The sequence below is a fragment of the Chiloscyllium plagiosum genome, unplaced genomic scaffold (assembly GCF_037043375.1).
Source record: "Chiloscyllium plagiosum isolate Xiang-an unplaced genomic scaffold, Cpla_swu_hap1 HiC_scaffold_21, whole genome shotgun sequence".
Classification (NCBI taxonomy): Eukaryota; Metazoa; Chordata; class Chondrichthyes; order Orectolobiformes; family Hemiscylliidae; genus Chiloscyllium; species Chiloscyllium plagiosum.
This window is the reverse complement of record NW_028270159.1, coordinates 99741100-99763061: the sequence shown is the minus strand read 5'-3', so window position 1 is coordinate 99763061 and position 21962 is coordinate 99741100. Positions and strand designations below refer to the sequence as shown.

Below are 21962 nucleotides of genomic sequence, written 5' to 3'. Positions count from 1 at the left end.
GCAGCTGGAAACAACATATGAGCAAAACACAGGTATTCTGCACATGAATCGCCTCCAGTTTTGACATTGGCAGAAAGAATACAGAAGGTTGAGAAATATCACTACCAGTACTTTTATTGCAAGAATTAATGTATTTTTAACATTGCTTCTTACATTTCTTTTCTTCTCTTCACCTTTTCATGTCTCTTAATTGATACTTCACCACACTTGTCAGGTCTTCTCTGAACTTCATATGTGTCGTTGTATAAATACACGTTTGTGAACACAATGCAACAACTTCAGTAATGCTCCAGGTTTAGTGGAAATATAATCAGGGCTTTTCAGGTTACCCTGGTTATAATAGGTGGTACAACTTACAAAGGTCCCAGTAATTTTCGAAAAAGAGCAAAATAAAATCGACTGATACGGAGAGGAGTAAGCTAATGGATTTCCTTCGTTTCTGAGATTGCAGAACGCTTGGATTCTTACTCTGGAATCTTGAGCGTATCGTAATCGCCGCTAAAGTACGTCAGAAAGTTATGAAATTAAACAAGATGATCAGACTAAATGAACGCCAAACGACTGAGGTGGTGCAATAGCAGACCAACGCTATTCCTGCAGGCCAAGAGTAATAAGCAGTTCTTTCAGTGCACTTTGTTAATTATTTCGTAAGGTTAAAATCGAAATAAGATTCGTATTTCCTTTAAGAGACTCAGAACTGAAAAAAAATTAAACCACTGTTACTGTTAATTTGGTGCATACTTTTAAAAAACACTTCTGGTAGGAGAGAATGATATATCGATCAAATATCACGGAAACAATGCACCAAATTGATAAATCGAGAGAGACAACAGTCAGATAAAAAAATATGATCTTGCACACCGACGTGTGGGAGATGATGAAAATTGAAAATAATAAGTAAATATACGGTGTGTCATAACAGTTAAAAGTGACCAGTAAATTAGTTACTGACATGTCCACTATGCAAAGTCAGATAAACGTGGAAATGATACATCTTCCTCTTGAGACAATCAAGATTATCACTACGTAAGAGAGATAGAACATAAAATGTACATACCTGTGACTGAAAAATATAATTGTTGATAGTACATGAATCCATTCAGTGTACCTATTAAAATAGGAGCATGACTCAGACATTGAATTGGATGAAGAAGTTACACGAACACCTTCCTGCAATGGATGACAATACAGTAGAAAAATCCAGTAAATCCTTCGGTCCAGGTACTTTCAAGAATGTAAATATCAACTCATTTGAATACGACATGTGAATATCGCTGAAACGTAAATGATGTGTTTTGTCGATTTTGTATTCACTGTTACCCAATATAAGTATAAACAAGAATATGTTTAATTCAGGTTAACAACTGTCAGTTTAAAATAACTCACGAGGAAGTGCAACTGATACAAGAATTGGTTAGTAAGCCTCTTTCGCCAGCTGAATCGCAGCGTTGTACATTTCATTGTCAGAGCAAGAATCTGTCTCTAAGAGATGATGGACTCTGAACAATGTACACCTTAAGTCATAGAAAGAACTCCGTGTTTGTATTGACACTAACCTTCAGAGTATCAAGCCAGCAAAAACATTCGTGACATTACTTATAGCCATTTCACAAATATACCTTTTGCAGTTATTTCGACCGAAGAAGAAAACACTGACATGGTTGCATAATCTATTATATGCAACGGAAAAGAGCAGGCTCGCTGTATTTTGAGACAGTCGACTTCTTATGAATGAGGCGTGGGAGGGCTTTCAGTACTTGATCAATGTTAAATCTCCCACCATTCACAGATCAGACTTCAATGTTAGACCTCCGACATGGCAGTTTCTGTGTTACCCGCACAACGTTATTTCTGTATATCACTGACAATGCGACTGGATGAACTTCTTCCCAATTCTGATCTGCCTGAATATGTGATGGTTTACATTTCCTCATTAATAAATCAGTTTAAGATAGTTGCACTGAGTGATACATCTAGGTTCTTCTTCCATGCATGCTTTTTGTTACAATTGCTCAAGTTTCACGTCTTTCTTCCATAATTTGGGTGTTCCTATGAGCTAACGATGCCGACTTTCATCCATATGCTCCTGGTTTGTCTTAACCATTTGATGAAAGGGTTGTCTAATAATTTCACTTCAAATTTCTTATTTGTAGCCTTTGATCTATTCTCTTTCAATTACTGACTTTGTGACCTTGTTGCCACACAGTTTCGAAAATTCCAGGATACGTTTCCTATAATAGTTCAGTAATGTGTGCTACCACTGACTTTTCAAAAATATGTGGCAGCAATACTGCCTGTGAACGACTAGCAAGGACAAATTGTATTCCTGCATCTGCGAGATTTTCCAGTGATCCTGCCGCCACTTTACCATTTTTCAATGAATACGCTAATCTTACCCAACATAGTTAACACTTCTTATCTCGTCGTGAATTCCAATTACTAGCACTTTATTTCTGGCAGAGTGCTTCGGAGTTCTATGTATTCTCATCTTTCAACATTAATTCAACATGAGAGGCTCCTGTATCTCTATATATTGTAACTCTTGACCTGCGGGTCCATGACGAGTAGTCTTTCCATCACAAGTACATATTTTAAGAAGATCTAGCACTTTCTCTTTAACGAACCTCCGACCAGACTGCAAATATTTGTGCAGATTTGTAGCCTCCACTGTGCTTCCTGTTGACACTCCGACGAAATCCAGTGGCTGATCATGTTTTCCTATATCTATCTTCACAATGCTTCTTCTAATCTTAAAACATGGCGACTTCATGTAGTTTTTTTTGCTGTGGAATCTCCAGAGCTTTTGAACTTCTGTTTCCACTTCATGGGTTTAATTTCTACCCTGTTGTGTGTTAACCAAATGATCTTCACCGAGGCCAACATTTCTCCCTGACCACTTGAGGATTTTATTTTTCTTCATTTGTATCCAATATGGTTTGAAATTCAAGTTGGATAATGAACCAACTCGGTATCATGAGCCATATGACCAGCTAATCTTGCAGTTTTAACTCTCTGCTTAATCACATGAGTTCTCACTACCTCATTAATCTGACATTCGATCTTCAACGTTGAGCTTTTAAGCCGACTTTCCAGACAAAGCACCAATTTCTGAAGTTAAAACTCTCGCTTCTTTTCTTTTTGATCTCACGGTACCTTTCATTTATTTTTCTGTTTCTTCTGCTTGTGATTGTAATTCAAACATTTTAAATCCATTTTCTCTTTTTTTCTCATTTGCTTCTATCTCAAGCTGCTTCATTTTCAGTTGAATATTAAACATCTCTGGAGATTCGAACGACGTTTCCATACAATTTAAATGCTGACATATAGCTATAACGACATATATTATTTTCGAAGTCGAAGGCATTTTCAACGTGAGCTTTTTTGCCAACATCAGCAGCTTTTCCTGTCTACCTTCTCTCAAACACCCAAAGCAATTTCTTCGCTCCCAGAAAACTCTTGGTGACTGACAGAATCATTGCTACTTCAAGCACTGTATAAATCAACAATAAAATCCAATAAAAGATCCTGACACCGAACACTCGCTGCCTCTGAAATCCTAATCTCAAATTGGAACGATAGCATAAATCTTTCAAAGAGTCTCCAATCTCTTATGGAACTGACTAGACCCCTCAAACCCTTTTAGAAAGGTACGCCAAGCTCTATCATTTCTCTTTGTTTTATGCAGTTTTATGTTGAATATTCGAGAAGTGATGCATCAGATCAAACCAACGAGTTTTACACCAAACAGAATTTATTGACAGAATACCGAATGAAACACAACCAACAATCGAAAAGAGTTTGATTTAAATTAACCTAACTGAAAATCCAACCAACTCTAACCCATCTCAGTGATATTGTTCCAATTTCCTGAATTCCACACATAAAGGCGCCCTCGGCAAAAAAAAAAAAGTAACAACAAGCTTACTTCCTTTCAAGAGAGATGCCAGAGGTAGAGTCAGCCAGAAAACTTTAGTTGAAACCAGGAAGAATTTTCACCAGCAATTTTTCTTTGGGTACTAAGATCAAACTAAAGCAACTGGTAAAATAACCCAAGCTGGGCAAACTGGCCTGTCCCTTTTAATTGTACAACATTTTCTTAATTCAAATAAAAAGAGTCTGAAGGCCTTGTCTGATTGTTGATATAGGCATTCTCGGTTAGCAATAATTAAAGTAGCCAGTTCAGGCAATGCAGCACCATTGCCTTTATGACCTCTCTCGAATAATACCAAGTGCAAAGTAAGCTTGTTAAACGGGCAGCATCATCAGATACTGACTTAGCAAGAAATGAAATGGTACAACAGTGTACAGAGAAAAACATACTCTCGCAAGGAGCTCTGTATAGGTGGTAATTAGTGACTGAACAGTCTCTTAACAATGAAAGTCATCTTTGAAAATAAAATCAAAACTTATTTATAAATTTATGGAAACAGAAGAGCATGAAATAGTTCACGTGTTGCTGCTTGCAGAAAAAATAATGATTAACATTTGAAGACCGGAATCAGGTTTATCCTCTTCTTGGGATAGAGTAGAGCTGAGTAGATTTTGCCATTTCAATGAAATATAACTGATACGTTAAAAAGAAAGAGACAGCATTACTCCAGGTCCACGTTTCTGGGTGCGCAACACAAAATACACGATTATGCAAAGGGCGGCATAACGTGCATAAGAAGTGTAAAACACGCATATTTACGTTTACCAAAAAAATGATTAATAATAGAAATTGTTCCAGCTGCACATAAGTTCATAAGCCGTGCTGCAAATAAGTTCAGTTCCAAAAGTCTCCAATCACGCAGTATAAAGGACCTGACGCATTAGGGCGTGAAACTGCAGTTTGGCTGCAAGAGACCAAGTGGTCTGGTATCTTCTGACATCTGTCAGGAAGGAGTGCGGGGTTAGTGGGGTCTTTCACAATCGTCTTAACCTTTCGGACGCAACGTGTGGTGCTAAGGTTTGTAGTGGAGTCGAGAGGGACCAAGATGATCCTCTCAGCTATCCTCACTCTCCATTTTAAGTTCATACGTTCTGAGACAGTGCAATTCCCGAACCAACCAATAATGCAGCAGCTCAGGTGACTCTGAATGAACCCTCTGCAGATTGTGAGGCGGATGAAGGGTGGCGTGTGGGCTTTTTCCGCTATTCACAGAAGGTAAAGACAATGCTGGACTTTATTGGCTATGGAGTTGGTTTTGAGGGGCCAGCTAACGTTCTCCACCAGTTGGAAGCAAAGGAATTTGGTGGTCTTCACCATCTCCACCAGGAAACCATCCATATCCAGTGGACAGTGGTAGCTCCATGCCCTCCAGATGTCAACAACCATCTCTTTCATTTGTCGATGTTCAGAGACAGGTTGTTGTCTCTGCACCTCCACTCTTATGCTGACTCGTCATTCCTCCACTGAGACCAACTATAGTCGTGTCATCAGCGAACTTGATGATGTAATTCGACCTGTGCATCACTCCACCGTCGTTCGTCAGCAGGGTGAACGATGGTGGACTGAGCGCTCAGGCTGGGAACTCTGCGTTCTCAGTGTGATGTGTTTGGAGATGCTGTTCCTAATCCGAACTGACTGAAGCGTCCCAGTGAGTAAATTGGAGGCACACAGGCTTGGCAGACTCAAATTTCCAATCAGGTGCTGAGGAATGGTAGTGTTAAATGCAGAACTGACGTATATAAATAGTAATCTGACATAGCTGTCCTTCTAATCCAGGTGGTTAAGGGCCAATTGGAGATAAATGGAAATGGCATCGTCAGTTGAGCAGTTGCGACAATACGTGAACTGCAGGGTGTCCAGTGAGAGGGTGGTGGGGCAGCACGATCATAATTTGCCTAATCACGAGCCTTGTTAAGCATTTCACACTGATTTGTGTTCGTTCAATGGGGCGGGAATCATTGAGACAGGACATAAATATATTTTGTTTGGCATGGGGACTATGTTTAGCAGCCTTCAATCACATTGGATCTATGACGCATCTCATGGACATGTTGAAGGTGTCTGTGAGAACATCGACGAGTTCATCAGAGCATTATCTGAGCACTCTTCCAACTAACACCAACTAGCCACGAAACGACACGCCCAGCTATCCTTAGTAGCCACACAAGCAGATGGCAAGCAACATGAGTTCGACTGGGACAACACTGCTATTATAGGACAATCCAAACAGAGAACAGCCAGGGAATTCCTAGAGGAATAGCACTCATCGACAGATTCAATCAATGAGCACATCGACCTGGATCCTATATACCGACCACTGCAACGGACAGCTTGAACTGACAACCGGAAGCGGCAGATTCAAACCACTACAAATGCCGAAGGAAAGATCACAGAAGCGCTTCACAGGAGGCTCCCAAGAACTGAGGATGTCACCTAGACAGGGGAAGAAGCGACTGCAACACAAATTTGAATAAAAGGCAGAAAGGTTTATGGCTGGCATAGCAGGATGCGAAGAAAACATAAAAATCCTTGAAAATATTATGAATGGTGCTAAAAAGAACAAGATAAATTTGGCAGTAGTGTTTGTGGACTTAGCAAAAGCTTTTGATACAGTAGGCCATAAACTAATCATAATAGCGTTGAAAAAACTCCAGCGAACAGAACCACAACCACAAACTACGTTGTGTAATTCACTGCATTGAATCAAAGTAAGTTCCTCACTCAGACTGATAATTAGCTTATTTGCATTCAGCAAATTAAATCGGGATTCCAAGTGATAGTGTCCTCACTTGCTAAGTTTGTCATTCTGTAGTCTCCTCAGTAATGTAGAGCATAGCCTCATTCTCTATACTGTACCCAGTATTCTTGTACTGAGGCCACAATTGATGAAGTTTTGCTGTGCAGCAGCCCAGGTTTTTCAACAAACTATTTAGCAAGATTGCTCTCTTAGTGGCTTTTTAAACTTTGCTATCAATTAAACTGGTTTAATAACAACTACATATTCCTGACATTGAGTATTTCCAATGCCTTGATATGAAAGACGTTTGATGAGATTAAACATAGGCAATAACTGGGTTGAGCATGTAATTATGGAACATAAATGAAGGTCAATATGGACGGCTTCAAGAACGTCCTTCTTGAGGCAATGGATGCGTTGGGCCAGGTAGATGGGAGGAGAGTTGACCACATGCTTTCAATTAAAACGTGCATTGTTGAAATTGTTCGATCCAACATTGAATGTATGTTGTGAAATTTATAGTAAACTGCATACTTCTCTGTTCTGGAACTTAATTGGCCAAGTGCTGAAGAAGTGTGGCAGCAGCACCCCCATATTAGTCCAAACAAATTTGATTGCCAGTATGTTTGTATCCATGCTCTCTCTTGTTGTATTTTTTGACGTTCCCCGAATGCTAATGGCTTCTATAAAGTTGGTCCCATCTCGTAACTTTTAGACTATTGTTTTGTGCTTGGTTTGCACTGTCCATTTGTTCAGCACAGCTTACTTTTTGAAATATATTTGTCTATTGGTGAACTGACAAATTCCATGTTGTATGTGTCAATGCAAATACAACTTGGATATACACTGGATACATGTGTATATCTTGTTTATGACATTTCTGGAATGTAAAAATTAGTTGGTCAGGAGAACGGGAACAAGAACTACAAGTCAGAAGAGAGGGTAATTGTTGAATGAGCAGAATTAGAATACAGAGTATCTGTGAGCAAATATACACAGTCAGGAGTGTTGTGGTGGAAAATCGCAGCAGGTCAGCTAGCATCCGAGGAGCTGGAGAATCAACAATTCGGACAAGGACGCATCATCAGAAATGAGGCTCAAATGTCGATTCTCCTGCTCCTTGGATGCCAACTGATCTGCTATGCTTTACCATCAACCTACAATCGATTCTAATCTCCAACATCTGCAGTCTTCACTTTGTCCCAAGCAAGATATACATCGGACAAACAGGTGAGTCAAAGTCTGCCTGTTTCAGTGGAAAGCATATCAGTAATAAGAGTGATGAACTTAGTTCATGGACTGGTAGGTTTTGGCCATAATTGAGAAATTGATTTCAAAGCGTTACCATAGTTGTTGGATGTTCCGAGACGTTTTTTTCCAATGAAGGGGAGTAGCATTGTTAATCAGAGAGTGAATCACAGCTGCAGAAAAGGAGGTTGTTGGGGAGGAAGGGGTTTGTCGACAGAGTCAGTGTGGGTGAAAGTCGGGATAGGAGCAGTCACTTTATTGGGGGCTTTCTATAGACCCCCAAAATAGAATTCGAAACACAGAAGAAATTATCGGAGAGCAGGTATTGCAAAGATGCAGATGTAACAGAGTTGGCGTTATGGTTGTCTTCAACTTGCACAATTTTGATGGAATTTTCTGAGTGCATTTGGTCCGGATGAAGCCGAGTTTGTCAGCATTGTCCAGGAGGGTTTCCTGATCAATATGTAGGTCGGTCAACTGGCGGGGAGGTCAGATTGGGTTTGGTGCTAGGCGACGAACTAGACCAATTGTCAGATCTCTTTGAAAAGGGAGAATTTCGGTGGCAGTGACCACAACTCCCTCATCTTTACGTTAACCATGGATTTGGATAGGAACAAACAGTATTGGAAGATTTTAAATACGCACAGAGGACATTTTATTGATATTAGGAAGAAACTGTGGAGAATAAATTGGGAGTTATTCTTGTACGGCATCAAACAAAACAAAAATGAAGGCACTTTCAGGGTCACTTGTTGGGAGTGTTGGATTAGCTTGTCCAACTGAGGCAGGGATTAGCTTGTCCAACTGACACTGGCCCCACCCCCCACCTTTTCCTCCGCTACATCGATGACTGTATCGGCGCCACCTCGTGCACCCACGAGGAGTTTGAACAGTTCATCCACTTCACCAACACCTTCCACCCCGACCTCAAATTCACCTGGACAGTCTCAGAATCCTCCCTCCCCTTCCTCGACCTTTCTATTTCTATCTCAGGCGACCGACTCAACACGGACATCTACTACAAACCGACCGACTCCCACAGCTACCTGGACTACACCTCCTCCCATCCTGCCCCCTGTAAAAACGCCATTCCATTCTCCCAATTCCTTCGACTCCGCCGCATCTGCTCCCAAGAAGACCAGTTCCAAAAACGCACAACCCAGATGTCCTCCTTCTTCAATGACCGCAATTTCCCCCCTGACGTGGTCGTCGATGCCCTCCACTGCATCTCTCCCACTTCCCACTCCTCCGCCCTTGAACCCCGCCCCTCCAACCGCCACCAGGACAGAACCCCACTGGTCCTCACCTATCACCCCACCAATCTCCATGTACAGCGCATTATCCGCCGTCATTTCCGCCACCTCCAAACGGACCCCACCACCAAGGATATATTTCCCTCCCGTCCCCTATCAGCATTCCGTAAAGACCACTCTTTCCGTGACTCCCTCGTCAGATCCACACCCCCCCCGCACCAACCCAACCTCCACTCCCGGCACCTTCCCCTGCAACCGCAGGAGGTGCAAGACTTGCAACCACACCTCCCCTCTCACCTTCCTCCAAGGCCCCAAAGGAAACTTCCATATCCGCCACAGATTCACCTACACCTCCACACACATCATCTATTGCATCCTCTGCACCCGATGTGGCCTCCTCTATATTGGGGAGACAGGCCGGCTACTTGCGGAGCATTTCAGAGAACACCTCTGGGACACCCGAACAAACCAACTCAACCACCCGGTGGCTCAATATTTCAATTCCCCCTCCCACTCCACCAAGGATATGCAGGTCTTTGGACTCCTCCATCGTCAGACCACAACAAAACGACGGTTGGAGGAAGAACGCCTCATCTTCCGCCTAGGAACCCTCCAACCACAAGGGATGAACTCGGATTTCACCAGTTTCCTCATTTCCCCTCCCCCCACCCTGTCTCAGTCAAATCCATCGAATTCAGCACCGCCTTCCTAACCTGCAATCTTCTTCCCGACCTCTCCGCCTCCACCCCAGTCTGACCTATCACCCTCATCTTGACCTCTTTCCACCTATCACATTTCCGACGCCCCTCTCCCAATTCCCTCCTCCCTACCGTTTATCTTAGCCTGCTGGACAAACTTTCCTCATTCCTGAAGAAGGGCTTATGCCCGAAACGTCGATTCCCTGGATGCTGCCTGACCTGCTGCGCTTTTCCAGCAACACATTTTTAGCTCTGAGACAGGGAAGGAATGGTAAGGTGAAGGAGCATTGGAAGACAAGAGGAGAGGTTTTTCTCATCAAGTGGAAGACCAAAGCTTGCGTAAGTTTGAAGAACCAAGGATCTCGCACAACTTCTGATTATTACTGAGTAGTTAGAAATGTATTCAAAAATGGATTGAGCAGAGTTAGGAGCAAAAAAAAAAAAAAACTTGATGGGAAGAATCAGAGAAAATCCAAAGCCGTTCTATACGAACTGGAAGAATAAGAGAATGATCAAGTAGAGGGTCGGGCTGAACAGGGATAGTGGCATGAATGTGTGCCTGGAGTCTGAAGGGGAAGGGGAATGAGTGTGTTGCTTCAGTATTCACTCAAGAGAACGATGTTCTTAAAACTGAGAACACCGTGACCTATGTTAATAATCTTGCACAAATTGATATTAAGAAAGTGGATGTGTTGGAAGTTCTGAGATGCATCAAGATTGATAAGTCCCAGGACCGGGCACAATATATCCAAGGGTGCTGCGGGAAGTGAGGATTGAATTATTTGCGTCTCTGGCGATGATCCCTGTGCCCTCAATATCCGTGAGAGCAGTACCGGATGATTGGAGGTGGCGAATAATGTTCCTCTGTTCAAGAAAGGGAATAGGGAAGTCGTTCGAATTACATACGAGTCAGTCCTACGTCTGTGGTAGAAAACGTACTGGAAAGAATTCTGAGAATACGGTGTATGATTATTTGGATAAAAATAAACGTATTTTGATTGAGGATAATCAGTATGGCTTTGTGAGGGGCAAGTCCTGTCTCACAAGACTTTTTGAGTTCCTGGAGGACATGTCGAGTCAAGTCGACGAAGGTCGAGCAGTCGATGTGGATTATATGGATTTCAGTTATGCATTTGAGAATGTTCCCCAGGTTAGGCTCATTCAGAAAAGTAGGAGGTATGGGATATATGAGAATTTAGCTGTCTGGAAATAGAAGTGGTTGGACAAATGAAGTCAACGTGTATTAGTGGAAGACAAGTATTCCTCCAGGAGGTCAGTGACGAGTGATGTCGCACGTGGTCTCTTCTTATGCCTCTGCTGTTTACAGTCTTTGTAAATGAATCAGATAAAGAAGTGTAGGATTGGGTTAATAAGTTTGTAGATCACACAAATTGCGGTACTTGTGTAGATAGTGTAAAGGGCTGTTTCAGTCGACAGGAACACATTAAAAGGATGCCTAACTGGGCTGAGCGCTTGCAGATGGAGGTCAACCTGCATACATGTGAAGTGATTCATTTTCGATGGACGATTTTGAATGCTAATTACATTGCTAGAAACAGGATTCTGGGCAGTGTGGAGAAACAGCAGGATTTTGAGGTCCACATAAATAGAGCTTTCAAAGTTTGCCACCGAGTTGATAGGTTTGTTCCGAAATCGTATAGTTGTTGTGGTTCTGTTCGCCGAGCTGGGAATTTGTGTTGCAGACGTTTCGTCCCTGTGTAGGTGACATCCTCAGTGTTTTAGAGCCTCCTGTGAAGCGCTTCTGTGATCTTTCCTCCTGCATTTGTAGTGGTTTGACTCTGCCACTTCCGGTTGTCAGTTCTAGCTGTCCACTGCAGTGGTCGGTAGAGAGGGTCCAGGTAAATGTGCTTATTGATTGAATCTGTCGATGAGTGCCAAGCCTGCACAAAACACGACATAGGACAGACAGGAAGACAGCTAACGATCCGTATCCATGAACACCAACTAGCCACGAAACGACACGACCAGCTATCCTTAGCATCCACACACGCAGAGGACAAGCAACATGTGTTCGACTGGGACAACACTACTATTGTCGGCCAAGCCAAACAGAGAATAGCCAGGGAATTCCCAGAGGCTTGGCACTCATCGACAGATTCAAACAATTAGCACATTCACCTGGACCCTTTTTACCGACCACTGCAGCGGAAATCTGGAACTGACAAACGGAAGCGGCAGATTCAAACCACTACATATGCCGGAGGAAAGATCACAGAAGCGCTTCACAGGAGGCTCCCAAGCACTGAGGATGTCACCTAGACAGGGGACGAAACGTCTGCAACACAAATTCCCAGCTCGGCGAACAGAACCACAACAACGAGCACCCGAGCTACAAATCTTCTCGCAAACTTTTAAATCGTATAGTGTTTTGGCTTCCATTAATTCGGGAATTAAATTTAAGAGCCTAGAGGATTTGCTGCAGCTCTATAAAATACTGGTTGGACTACGCTTGGAATGTTGTGTTAAGTTCTGGTCACCGATTTAAAGGAAGAATGTAAATGCTTTCGACGGGACAAAGAGCAGATTTACCAGAATACTGCCTGTACTGCAGGGCTTGTCTTCTGAAGACAATTTGAGTGAGCTCGGTAACTTTGCTCTAGAGAGAAGACAGAAGACAGGTTTCTTGATAGAGAGGCACAAAGTAATGAGAGACATAGATCGAGCGGACAGCTAGACACTTTTCACAAGGGTAGAAATGGCTGTCATGAGCGGTCATAATTATAAGGTAGTTGAAGGAAGTTATACGGGGATGTTAGGGGTAGGTTCTTTACAGGGAAACTGTTAGGTGCTAGGAATGCACTGCCAGTGTTTTTGTTAGAGTCAGAAACAGTCGGAGCATTTGAATGACTTTTGAACACGCACATAAACGGTAGTAAATTGAGAAATGTGCAGGTAAGTTTAATCTTACATTAAGATAATTGTTCGGCACCACATCGTGGGTGAAGTGCCTGTGCTGTGCCGTGCTGTTCTATGTTCTATGCCTCATGATCTATCATACATCCTTCCTTGGATGGTTTGCAAATCCTCTGCCTGGGCAGGGTTCTTTCTGCCTTTTATTCCACTTCCACATTTTAGGTATGCATTTTACTTTGCCCACTCGGACAGGTATTTTCAGCTCCTGTTTCGTCAAAAAAAAGTCAGATGCCATTTAACCCCAAGAACAGCACTCTTTATTGTTACTAACATTCTGAAAATGCTGGAAATCTGGTGCAAACAGCAGTGCCTTCTGATTACATTCGACAGATTCGGAAGAGTCTATAGAGGAGGAATGCAGTGTTAATGTTTGAATTCAGTGCAACGTCTTACAAGCTCAAAAATGTCTTTATTAATTTCTTCAGACAAAGTCAGAAAGAGGATCTATAATTGGTGTAGAGGGCAATGGCAAAAGTCAAAGCGGCCGTTAATGGTGGTGAAAGAAACAAGAGACAAAAAGTGGTCGTGAAAGGGATCTAATTAGTTCGTCGAACATCTTTTTTCTGTCCCTATTTCAACAGGTTTTATTTTTCTCGAACATGCTTCAATCATCTCAGATATTCAAAGTTATAGGTACACAAGCTGTGGCATTTCGCTCTCCCATCATAGACAACTTGTTATCCAGGAAGAATTCTGGTGAATCTGCACTCCACTCAAATACACAGAGAACCCAAAGTTTCTGCTCTTTCTTAACCTTTCCCAATTTAGAAAGTCAACGTCATTGCTATGCTAACATGAAAAGGCTGACTGGAACAAATCTCAACTGACTGATAGACTAACTCCATCGAAATCATTCGACTGTATTTGGAAGAATAAAGCACAAAACATACTTTGTACATCATTATCAGTCAGTCTCGTGCAGATAGAATGGAGCAAGTTGTGCAATGATTTGTTTTTTGGGCGTTAGACTGAAGAAGAACAACATAAAATAAAAGATACAATATTAACTTGGGTACAGGAACAGAGATGTCTTTATTTTGGACTTGAATTCTGTCAGCACAGGAGAGGCAGAAATGATTCAAAACCTGTTTTCATTCATACGTTTGAAATTGTAGTATTATTAATTCACATGGCAGAAGCAGAATATGGAGAACTCCCTCTCTCTGATTTGACTCATATTTCACCCAGACAGAAATGACTGAAAGCCAAATCACCGATCTGACGACCTGCTCCTTTAAAAAGATCACCGCCCAAACAAGACCACCCCCCAGCACTGTTGCTGCCATCACGACTATCTGCTGATGTGACAACTCTGTGAAATAATTACTGTACACACAATGAACCCCGACATGGATATTACCTCAAATAAGTATTTCGAGACAACTATCAAATATAAAGAATGCTCAGACACAACTATAGTCTAATATGACATTCCTTCAATATGTCCATTCTCTGACAGGACTGAATTCCCGACTTATTTACCCAATGAGAATACGACGCTCATTCACAAAGTTCCCTTGCAAGAATCTGCCCCAACATGACTAGTTTCTCACACGGCTACCCCCTGACAAAGCTACACTCCCGACTTTACCACTCAACCCTGGCAACTGCACCCCAACAGAAATGCCGCCTTACACAGGTACTCCTGACCGAGTTACTTCCTGACATGCTTGACCACGACCCAGATAACATTGGCATTGCTACTTACAAATCTGAGTAACCAACAACCTGAATACCTCCGATCCGACTATCACCAACACGACAACCCCTGACGGAACTATATCGATGCAGCTATCTTTAATAACAATGTATGACTGCACTATTTCATAATTATCAACAATAACTGTACCACTGAAAAGATAGCCCCAGACAAGAGTGCCCCTGACACGAATGCCCTGAAATAGGGCGACCCAAACATATGTAACTCTTCATAATTGCCCTTGATGTGACTACGCCCTGAGGTAACTATCCCCTGACATATCTTCTGCTGAGTTGATGATCACCACAAAATGTCAGTCCGAACTCAATTTTGCCGAATTAACTATATCCTGACGCAACTACCAGCACACGTCTACCCTTTAACTTGACTCTCCTCACGACCCAATTATCTACTAACACACCTACCTTTGAGGAAGGGACCTGACTGATCCCTGTCAGTACGAGCTACTGACATGCCTACTCCGATCAAACTGTCCATGATATGATTAATCTCCTGACATGAATATCTCTAACAGTACTACATCCTGACATGACGACACCATGATATGATCACCCTGACACCGCAAGCACACCGATACGACTCCCTCGCTGCGACAATGACTCAGAATATGACTAGTCCCAAACACAACAACGAGTTCAACAGAACGATGCTCGTGACAGAAATTCACATTGCAATAACTACTCCCTATATGTAACTCAACCCCTGACATAAATACTTATTTGAAGTGATAGAAATCATGCTAGCGAGTGGGCGTGGCGGTTATCTTAATCTGCCTTGACATAATTTGGAGATGCCGGTGTTAGACTGGGGTGTACCAAGTCAAAGAACACACATCACCAGGGTAAAGTGCAACAGGTTTAATTGGAAACACACTAGCGTTCGGAGCGACGTTCCTTCATCAGCTGATAGTGGAGGGCTCGATCGTCACACAGAATTTATAGCAAAAATTTACAGTGTAATGTAACTAAGATTATCCATTGAGAAATTGATTGTCTGTTAAGCCTTTCATCTGTTAGAATTAGTGATAGTTTCACTTCTTTCATCTGTAAATCTCAAAACTTTTTTTTAAAGTTGCAATCTCGGGTTAGCTGTTAACAATGTTGATAGCTCGACAATATGTTGAAGGTGTTGGCCCTCTGTGTTCTCTGTCTATGCCATAACGTTTAGATTAATTCTAATCTAAAAAGTGAGATAACGGAGTTTTATAAAAAATCATGCCGTTTTTGAGCTCAGAGTTCTACATGAGTGCATGCAGTTTTTGAGCAAAGTACAATGTAACCCTGAAAGTACAAATTCACCACACAAAATATATGTACGCATGTCCGTCTTTGCCTGTCTCTGTGTGTGTGTGTGACCATGTTTGAGTTTCTCAAATTTCTAGTAACATCAAACTGTTCCCAGCCGCCATTCCAGGTCCAACCCAGACTTCCAGGAATTGCAACTCGAGACTTGTTCTGCGCACATATTGGTCCTGATGACTTGAAATGAGTCTGGATTCCCACGTAAAACACAAGGAACACTCCACGGCTTTGATTTGATGCCTTGACTAATCTCTCCCATTAAATTGATTTTTTTTGATGATGCACAATATCTGATGCTTTGGTTTTGTGATCAAATTGGACTGTCGCAGAAAATGGAATTCAGCAACATTGAACATCACCTTCCAAGTCATTAGCTGTTACTTCTTTCAACATTCTGCAATTCAAATAACCATGTGTCGGGACCTAGATCACATTTGGAGCGTTTAGTTGTCCCAAACAATTCACAGGATTGCTGCAGCATAGGCAGTATTCAATTGGGCTACTATAACTGCATTGACCATTCAAGGCAGAATCAATGCAAAGCACTAACACCCTGCTTTCCTCAACACCCTTGCAGTGCATATTCTTCATTACAATACACGTTTTTTTCGCAGATAGTACAAAAATTACTTTCCATCTTTACTCCCTGCTCCTGATTTAGAGCCGGATTTTGAATTGCTCCTAATGTCTTCGTCAATGAGACATACAATTCGTTTTTCTATATTCAGACTATTTTCTATTTAACGATTGCTAATTTACGGGATCCATTCATTCAGGAATCCTTCAACTCTTTTCATCGTTTTTGCCTAGTCTTATGTAAATTCTTGCTCGCTTCTTTTCGAGGCACTTCTTGTTACTTCACATTATAATTCTGCATTCTCCATTTTTCGAAAATTCATCCATTGCTGGTCTTTTTTATAAAACAAAATCCTTCTCCCCATCAACTTCACAGCGTTGACAGTTTCATTCACCTTGATACGATATTTAACTTCCATAATTATTCACGAATGGTTCACCCTTCCCTTTAAAATCGTCTCTGTGAAATGTATCTCTTTTGAGAGTCACAAAAAGTGTCATTAAAAGCGCCATACTGCGTATTCATCCCGTTGGCATCTCATGTATTTTTTTGGTTTGCAGTCCAATCTAAAAAAATGTGTTTTCACGGGTTTGTTCCTTTTTTAATGATGTTAAACAGCCAGGCTCTTTACGCTGTCATGTTGTCATCATTCTTTCTTCGCACAGCGGTCGCTGGAACCTCTCCTCTATCAATTGGTCTTCTTAAACATATAATGATATACATAGGCAGACACCCCCTCCCCGCTTTTGCAAAGATATTCAGGGGAAAAATGCATCGATATCAGCAAATGTCTTCGACATAATCTTGATTCAAGGGTGACTGAAAATCAGACAACAGGAGTGTGGATTGCACAGCAACTGACGCAGCATGGATTCCTGATGGTGTACATACTCACTCTCAATGTTTAACACATTCAATAATTGGAGTAAATGGATATTTATTGGTTTCTGGGCATGTATTTGTCTGTTTGTTTGGGTTTGTTGCTGAGAAATCGGCAAACTGTATTCATTGGGTACACATTCTTTTTAAATACACGGTGCAGGTGATGTTTTTCTGGTCTGCGTAGTTCCACTGTGCTGCAGTGTGTGTTGGCTCGTTAAATTAAATATCTGAGGCAGTTTAGTTGGTTGGTGTTGGGATGATTGCCTCTGTAGTTCAAGATTTGGTCCATATGTGTTGCTTTCGTGTAGACGCTGGTTTGAAATTAGCCATTGGATGTTCGTTCTCCTGTGACATCTAGGAATGGCAGTCAGTTGTTGATTTCCTCATCTTTGTGAATTTTAAGCAGGAAGGGTATATTGATGGTATTAAAGGTTGCCTCTAATTTGTTTCGTTTAGTAATGGCAAAGATGTCATCCACGTAGGGGACACAAAGTTTGTGTTGGATGATTGGCAGAGCTGTTTGTTCAAGTCTCTCCATTACTGCCCCTGCTAATAACTCTACTATCGGAGATCCCATGGGTGTTCTGTTGGTTTGTCTATAGGTTTTGTTGTTGAAGGTGAAGTGTGTGGCAAGGCATAGGTCCACTAGCTTGATGATAATGTCCTGGTTGATGACGTTAGTGGTGTTTGACGTATGTGTCTTTGAGTCTACTAATAATGTAGTCAGTGTTTCCTTGGTCAGATTAATGTTAATTGCTGTAAACAGGGCTGTTACATCAAATGAAAACATTACGTCGTCCTCTTCTATCTTATTGTCTTTGATGGTCTTCAGGAATTCTTGGGTGGAGTGGATGGAGTGGCGTGAGTCTCCTACTAAGTATTTTAATCTTTGGTGTAACTCCTTGGCCAGTCTGTAAGTTAGTTTCCCAGGTAGTGAGACTATGAGTCTGAGGGGGTGCTCCTGGTTTGTGAATTTTGTGTAATCCGTAGACGTGTGGTGTGTTGGATCCGTCTGGGTTCATTGTTGGGAAATCGGTCTTATTTATTTCTCCAGACTTCTGACGTTTTTGGAGTCGGTCTGTAATTCTGTTGTGTAGTTGTGGCGTCGCGTCTATCGCCACCTGTTGGGAAGTGTTGGTATCTGTACGTAATGCGTTCGGTTTTTCAATGTCGTCTCTTCGATTGAGAATTACTGTCAAGCGTCCTTTGTCTGCAGGTAGGGTGACAATGTTTTTTATCTTGCTTTTAGTCTTTCTAGTGCCTTCCTTTCTTGTGTACTGAGTGTGTTTCCTTCCTTTGCCTGCTTAATGTTGGGGCGACTACCTGTCTGATGGCTTGCTTCGTTTCTATGGTGAGTTGGTTGTCTTTTAGTGTTGTTTCTAATGCTGATGTTAAATAGCCAGGCTCTTTACGCTGTCATGTTGTCATCATTCTTTCTTCGCACAGCGGTCGCTGGAACCTCTCCTCTATCAATTGGTCTTAAACATATAATGATGTACATAGGCAGACAGGGAAAAATGCATTGATATCGGCTGTCAGATCAGAAAGACAAAATATCACAGCAAAAGTCCTCGACATAACCTTGATTCAAAGGTGACTGAAAATCAGACAACAGGTGTGTGGATTGCACAGCAACTGATGCAGCATGGATTCCTGATGGTGTACATACTCACTCTCAATGTTTAACACATCCAATAATTGGAGTAAATGGATATTTATTGGTTTCTGGGCGTGTATTTGTCTGTTTGTTTGGGTTTGTTGCTGAGAAATCGGCAGACTGTGTTCATTGGGTACACATTCTTTTTAAATACACGGTACAGGTGATGTTTCTCTGGTCTGCGTAGTTCCACTGTGCTGCAGTGTGTGTTTGCTCCTTGAATTAATGTTCTGAGGCAGTTTCGTTTGTGGGTGTTTGGATGATTGCTTCTGTAGTTCAAGATTTGTTCCATATGTGTTGCTTTCGTGCAGACGCTGGTTTGAAATTCGCCATTGGATGTTCGTTCTCCTGTAACATCTAGGAATGGCAGTCAGTTGTTGATTTCCTCATCTTTGTGAATTTTAAGCAGGAAGGGTATATTGATGGTCTTAAAAGTTGCCTCTAATTTGTTTCGTTTAGTGACGGCAAAGATGTCATCCACGTAGAGACACAAAGTTTGGGTTGGATGATTGGCAGAGCTGTTTGTTCAAGTCTCTGCATTACTGCCTCTGCTAATAACTCTACTATCGGAGATCCCATGGGTGTTCTGTTGGTTTGTCTGTAGGTTTTGATGTTGAAGGTGAAGTGTGTGGCAAGGCATAGGTCCACTAGCTTGATGATACTGTCCTTGTTAATGACATTAGTGGTGTTTGATGTATGTGTCTTTGCGTCTACTAATAATGTAGTCAGTGTTTCCTTGGTCAGATTAATGTTAATTGCTGTAAACAGGGCTGTTACATCAAATGAAAACATTACGTCGTCCTCTTCTATCTTATTGTCTTTGATGGTCTTCAGGAATTCTTGGGTGGAGTGGATGGAGTGGCGTGAGTCTCCTACTAAGTATTTTAATCTTTGGTGTAACTCCTTGGCCAGTCTGTAAGTTGGTTTCCCAGGTAGTGAGACTATGAGTCTGAGGGGGTGCTCCTGGTTTGTGAATTTTGTGTAATCCGTAAACGTGTGGTGTGTTGGATCCGTCTGGTTTCATTGTTGGGAAATCGGTCTTATTTATTTCTCCAGACTTCTGACGTTTTTGGAGTAGGTCTGTAATTCGGTTGTGTAGTTGTGGCATCGCGTCTATCGCCACCTGTTGGGAAGCCTTGGTATCTGTAAGTAATGCGTTCGGTTTTTCAATGTCGTCTCTTCGATTGAGAATTACTGTCAAGCATCCTTTGTCTGCAGGTAGGGTAACAATGATTTTATCTTGCTTTTAATCTTTCTAGTGCCTTCCTTTCTTGTGTACTGAGTGTGTTTCCTTCCTTTGTCTGCTTAATGTTGGGGCGACTACCTGTCTGATGGCTTGCTTCGTTTCTTCTGTGAGTTGGTTGTCTTTTAGTGTTGTTTCTAATGCTGCCAAGAAATCTTTCTTGTCGCATCCTGGCAGTTGTAATTTAATCCCCTTACAGGACGGCGTTTTCAGTGTCTGTTAAGGGTCGGTCAGATATTTTTTTTTGTCCATGCTTCTGTGCTGTCAGTGTTGTTACTTTGTTTATGTTTGTCGAGTTTTGTTTTTTTTCTGCAGATCTAGATCTTTGCTTTTCTGTCGCTGGTTAATATCTATGGCTTGTTATACTGAGTCTATCCATCCTTGGTCTGTAGCTTGACTGAGTAAGGATTTTTGATGCAAAGTGTACCCGCTCTATTTACGGAGAGTCTGTTGTGGGCATCATTAATCTTTTTTGTTAAAGCATTCTGCGGCCGTTTTGCTCTGCTATTCTTATGGCCAGTGCTGTTTTAAGGAGTGGGTTGTATTGAAGATATTTAGGTACTACCTGTTTCCTTAGGCATTCGTGCAGGAAGTACAGGCGGGGTGGGGGGGGGGGGCACACTGTCGGATGGCATTCGTTTCCCATTTTCGGGCTATTTGAGGGTATTGCACCCATTGGTCTCAGCGATTTTTGAGAACATTTGTAGCTCAGGTTGAGAATTTTGATGTAGTTTTGCTCGCTGAGCAGCAAGGTTATTTTCCAGACGTTTGGTTACCCTATTGGTAAATTGTTCAGTGGGCCGCAGCCGAAGAAATGCTGAAAATTCCTGCTTTCTATTTATATGTTTGGTTTTCTTTGTGTTGCTGATGTCATCCCTGTGGTGAAGTCACTTCCACTTCCTTATTCTCTGGGGGTGGTAGATGGGGTCTAACTCGAAGTGTTTGTTGATAGAGTTTCAGTTGGAATGCCATGCTTCTAGGAAATTCTTATGCGTGCTTTTGTTTGGCTTGTCTTCAAAATGGATGTGCTGTCCTAGTCGAAGTGATGTCCTTCCTCATCCGTATATGAGGATACAAGTGAGAGACGGGCATGTCTTTCAGTGGTTATTTGGTTCTCATATATCCTGGTGTCTAATTTGATGTCTGTTTGTCCAATGTAGTTTTTGGTACAGTCCTTGCACGAAATTTTGTAAATGATATTAGTTTTGCTAGTTTTAGCTACCATGATGCCAAGGGGTCTGGGTAGCCCACAAACACCCCCACCACACTAACACTTCAGCTAATGAACTTGAAATACCTTATACAGCCAAGGAACTGTTAATATTGGCGATATTAAAAGTGGGATTATCCTCAATTCAGCAGTTGAAAGAAATCACAAGGCGTAAAATGTTGACATTAAAATAAATTTAGGGGATGCTCCAAATTGCAAGGCATTATCCTGGAGTGGATTGAACATGCCAAAAGTTGACATCAAACCTCGAAGGAACTTCGTTTTAAACAGTAAATCTATGGGAGCAATCCCAAATTACATTCCATGTTTTATGATCCATAACGTTTCATATAACCTCCCAGGTGCACCAATCGAGCCCACACTGATGGATTTGCTGATTATTCCAAACCAGCTATCAAGAAAGCTGAGTTAAACTGAGTTAGAGAAGCCAGCGGATTTAGTTCTTTTTTTTTTTTGCTGCTCACTACAGTGACCCACATACAGTCATAAAGTCATCTTGCAAGGGCTGAAGTGTCCGAGAATGTTTAGCAAAATTTACACTTTGGCATCC

At 41.8% G+C, this 21962-nt stretch overlaps 1 pseudogene; it reads right to left on the bottom strand.

Moving 5' to 3' along the window:
• Positions 1 to 19379: 19379 nt before the first annotated feature.
• Positions 19380 to 21962, bottom strand: part of LOC148146541 (uncharacterized) — a 39412-nt pseudogene continuing 36829 nt past the window's right edge.